Source organism: Acomys russatus, chromosome 1 (assembly GCF_903995435.1).
Source record: "Acomys russatus chromosome 1, mAcoRus1.1, whole genome shotgun sequence".
In the NCBI taxonomy this organism is placed as follows: Eukaryota; Metazoa; Chordata; class Mammalia; order Rodentia; family Muridae; genus Acomys; species Acomys russatus.
The window spans coordinates 102,951,612-102,956,441 of NC_067137.1; the positions used below are offsets into that span (position 1 = coordinate 102,951,612).

The window sequence follows — 4,830 nt, forward strand, 5'->3', positions numbered from 1 at the left end:
TCCTTGATGTCTCTGGCTCCTTCAATTCTTCCTTCCCCTATTCCACTGTATTCCCTTACGTCTTTCTAATGGCTGTGGGTCTCTCCTTCTGTTTCCATCAGTTGCTGGGTGAAGCCACTCAGATTAGGGTTATGCTAGGTTCCTGTCTTCAAGTATTCAAGCAAAATATCATTAATAAGGGCCCAGAGGGGACAGGAGCTCTATGAGAAGATCCACAGAGCCAACAAATCTGCGCCCAGGTGGTGGGGATGTGCGGTGGTGACTGATGCACCAAATAAGGACTATGCATGGAGAGGACGTAGGCCCCTACTCAGATGTAGCTGATAACCTGCTCAGTCTCCATATAGGTTCACTATGAGAGGAGCAGGACCTATCCCTGACATGGGCTCTGTTGCCTGCATTTGATCACTTCTCTCTGGTGGGGTGCATTACAATGTAGGGATTCTTGATGAGTGCTGATAGATTGGGGTCAGTTGATAGGGGAGTAAGGCTCTCCCTCTCTGAGGACTAGGGGAGGAGAATATGAAGGAAGAGGCGAGGGGGGTGGTACCAGGAGGAGATGATGGAGGGAGTACAATTGGGATATAAAGTAAATAATTTTTAACACTAAATTAAAAATAAATGTCAGACTTGTGGCATGGGACTCAAGCTGGGGCAGTCATTGGTTAGCCTTTCTCTCAATCTTCTCCATCTTTACACCTGCATCAATCATGTAAGCAGGACATATTTTGGGTCTACAATTGGAAGATTGTTTCTCTTTACTGGAAATTTCCTTTCAAGGTTCCATCCATATCTTCCTAAGTTAGGTTTCTTAGCTAGGGCCACCTTCATAGATTCCTGGAAATTTCCATTGTACTAGGGCCTAAGCTCTTTCCATAGATGCCACATACCCCCCTCACCAATTGCAGTTTAATCTCCCAGTAAACTCTCCCTCCATCCTTCCTCCACTAGATTGCTCTTGCTCCCCTCTCACCATCTCTTCCACCCAGTTCCATTCCTCTATCCAATGCCCCCATACCCATTCAACTTCCCCTAAGTAAGATTCAGGTGTTCTTCCTTGGGGCCTCCTTGTTATTTAACTTCTTTGGGTCTGAGATTTATAGTACAGTTATCCTGTACTTTAGTAAAAATATCCACTTATGGGTGAGCACATACCATATTTTTCTGTCTTTCTTATTCTGTGTTAAATCACTGAGGATGATACTTTCCACCCATTTCCCTAAAAATTTCATGTTACTTTTAATAGCTGAGTAATATTCCATTGTTTAAATGTACCACATTTTCTTTATTCTTCAGTTGAAGGACAACTATGTTGTTTTCAGCTTCTGGCTCTTACATACAAAGCTGCTATGAACAAGTGTCCTTGTGGTATGGTGGAACATCTTTTTAGGTATATGCACAGGAGTGGTATTGATGAGTCTTGGGGGAGATATATTCCCAATTTTCTGAGAATCAACCTAATTTATTTCTGTTGTTTTAAAAGCATAAAACACAATTGTTTTATTTTGCCAATGAAGACTCAGGAGCCAGAAGCTGAGGTGAAAGCCTACCAGCTCAGAAAGGCAGAGAAAGCACCTAGTAAAACTTCCTATTCAGCCAATATCACAGAATAAAAAAAAACTCTTCCTATTCAGGTCATGTCCCAGAAGAAAAAAAGTTTCTTTCTGCTCAGCTCATGTCCCTATAGAAAAAAGCCCTTCTTTGTTCTCCACATTGTCTGAAATACCCCTCAACTCAATGTCACTCCTTTATGTTTAATCCCTGCCAGCTGGTTGCTTGATCCACATCTTGATTTAGGGTTAATTTTATTTAATCCTATTTATAGAAAGCTGTTGGATTAAAGGTGTGTGTTAGGGCTGAGCCCAAACCACAAGTACTTGTTTACAGTAAACAGAAAGTTCTAGGATCAAAGAGTGAGCCATATCTCAATTAGAAACATATTTTCACAGTTCATAGTAGGATAAAATATCCTGAAAAAGATTTCCAAAGTAACTCCACCAGCAATAGAGGAGTGTTTCCCTTGCTACAAACCCTCATTAGCATGTACCTTCTGATGGTTGTAAAATGAAATCTTGAGTCATTTATATTTACACTTTTCTGATAACTAAGGATGTTGAACATTTTTTGATGTGCTTCTGGGCCATCAAAAATTTCTCTGATGAGAATTATCATTTATCTCTGTGCCTATTTTTTAATAAGGTTATTTTGTTTGTTGTTGTCTAGTTTCTTGAATTCTTTATATATTTTGAATATCAGTTCTCTGTCAGATATAGGGTTGGTGAAGGCTGCCATTTTGTACATATAAACAATGATACACTAGGCAGCTATTAAAAACAAAGAATCTTGAAAATTACAGGCAAATGGATAGAACTAGAAAAGAACACCCTGAGTGAGGTAACCCAGACCCAGAAAGATATGCATGGTATATACTCACTTATAAGTAGATATTAAACATATAATACAAAATAAGCACAACCACACTACAATCCCCACAACTAAAGAAACTAAATAACAAGGAAGAGTCTAGTAAGGATGTTTAACTTTCATTCAGTAGGGCAACTAAAATAAACACCAGAAGTGCTTGAAGAGAGGGAACAGGATGGGAGCCTACCATACAGGTTTTCCAAATGATTCCACCCAGCAAGGGATTGAAGCAGATGCTGAGACTCACAGACAAAGTTTGGGGCAGATCGCAGTGTGATTTGGGAAGAGTTGGGGGACAGAAGGACATGATGGAGACAGAAGCTACACAAGAAGAACAACAGAGACAAAAATTCTGGGACCAGGGGTAACTTCAGAGACTGATGCACCAACTAAGGACCATGCATAGAGAGGAACTAGACCCCGTGCTCAGATGCAGATAGGCAGCAAAGCCTCCAGGTAAGTCCCATAATATGGGGAGTAGGGACTGCCTCTGACACAGACCCTGTTGCCTACTCATTGATCACTTCACCCTGGCAGTTGGTCTTGCCTGTCCACAGAGGAAGATGATGCAGGCTATCCTGATGAGACATGATAGGTTGGGCTCCCCCTTTTGGAGGGCTGGGGTAGGTGGAGAGGAGAAAAGGTATAAGGGTGGGACCAGGAGGAGATAAGGGAGGGGTCTACAATTGTGATGTTAAATGAATAAATCAAAAATAAACAAACTTAACTTAAAGAACATCCGTTTGGAAGGAGAGACTGGAGAAGAAAAGAGAAGGAGACTCCTCATCATGGGATAGATGGAAGAGAAGTACATGTCTAGCATGGATGGAGGAATGGCTCAAATGAAGAACATTAGCAGAGAAAGCCGGGTCATCATGTCAGTGGCAGCTGTTGGTAAGGTTAATGCCACACCCCTGTCAGAGTCAAAAGAGATGAGTTCAGATGAGCCAAAGAAAATGACCAGAGAAGACTGGAGGAAAAAGAAAGAACTAGAAGAACAGAGAAAACTGGGCAATGCTATTGCAGAAGTTGATGCACAGGGAAATGTTATCAACCCTCATAATCCTCAGTATATTTCTTCAGTTCCATGGTACATTGACCCATCAAAAAGACCCACTTTAAAGCATCAGAGAGCACAGCCCGAGAAGAAGAAACAATTCAGTTCATCTGGGGAGTGGTAGAAGAGAGGAGTGAAGGAGAATTCTATAACTACCAAGTACCACAAAGGTACTGAAAATTGTGGGGCCATGAAACACAAGAAAGATTGCTTTGAGAGGCCAAGTTAGGTTGGAGGTAAATACATGAGCACTAACATAACTCCAGATGAGCACATTCAGCCTCAGCTGACATCCAACTATGGCGGGAAGAGAAACTGCTGAAACAGCTGCAATCCCGATGAGTACGTGAAGATTGTTGTACGCCAAAGTTGATCTGGCAAAATAAACATTGACGGCTCAGAAACTGCAAGAAGACTTAGCCTCTGAAAAATTAGTGGAGCAGGCTAGTTCTCCAAAATACCAGTGAGGAGTAGAGGAACCTAAATCTCAGATGGAAAAGTATCATAACAGTGAAGATGAGGATGAAGACAAATATACAGAACGATATTGACATGTTTGGGCAAAATGTCTACCCTAAGAGACACATTACTGTTCAGAACCTCAGATTCATGAAGACATTGCAAAATATCTAAGAAATTTAGATCCAAATTCTGCCTATCATGATCCAAAAACTAGAGCAATGAGAGAGAATCCTTATGCCAGTGCAGGAAAGAAACCTGATGAAATGCGTTATGTTGGAGATAATATTGTCTGCCTCACAGGAGATACCATTTCAATGGCTCAGACACAACTGTTTGCTTGGAAAGACTACAGTAAGGGATCTGAAGTGCATCTCCAGGCAGATCCTACAAAACTAGAGCTGTTCTTTACATCCTTCAAAGTCAAAAAGAGAAGACTTCAAGGAACAGCAGAAAGAAAGCATCCTGGAAATTTTTGGTGGCCAAGAACACTTGGATGCTCCTCTGGCTAAGCTGTTGTTAGCCCAGACTATGTGGAGTACTCCAGGCATGGTAGCGGCATGGGGGATCAAGAGTTCAAGGTCAGCCAATCGTGGTGGTCTACACCTGTGGTCTTAGCACTCAGGAAATGAGGCAAACGCCACGCTCAGCTATATAGCAAGTTTGAGACTAACCTACACTACACAAAGTGTTGTCCCAAAATGAGTTTGAGGCTGTGCTAGGCTGCAAAGCAAGATGGTATCAAATTAAAATAAATAAAAAGATTTTAAAAGTCACCTGCTCATAGTTAGGTCTCCAGCTGTGTGCTGTCAGTCTTCTGGTCCCTTATATAATAGCAGCGCCCGTGTAGGTACTCTCAAAGCCAAAGCGCCAGTTCTTAAATTACTAGC

General features: G+C 41.7%; 1 pseudogene; it reads left to right on the forward strand.

Moving 5' to 3' along the window:
- The first annotated feature begins 3,299 nt into the window (after window positions 1-3,299).
- Window positions 3,300-4,572, forward strand: LOC127192621 (pre-mRNA-splicing factor SLU7-like; annotated as a pseudogene).
- Window positions 4,573-4,830: the final 258 nt, after the last annotated feature.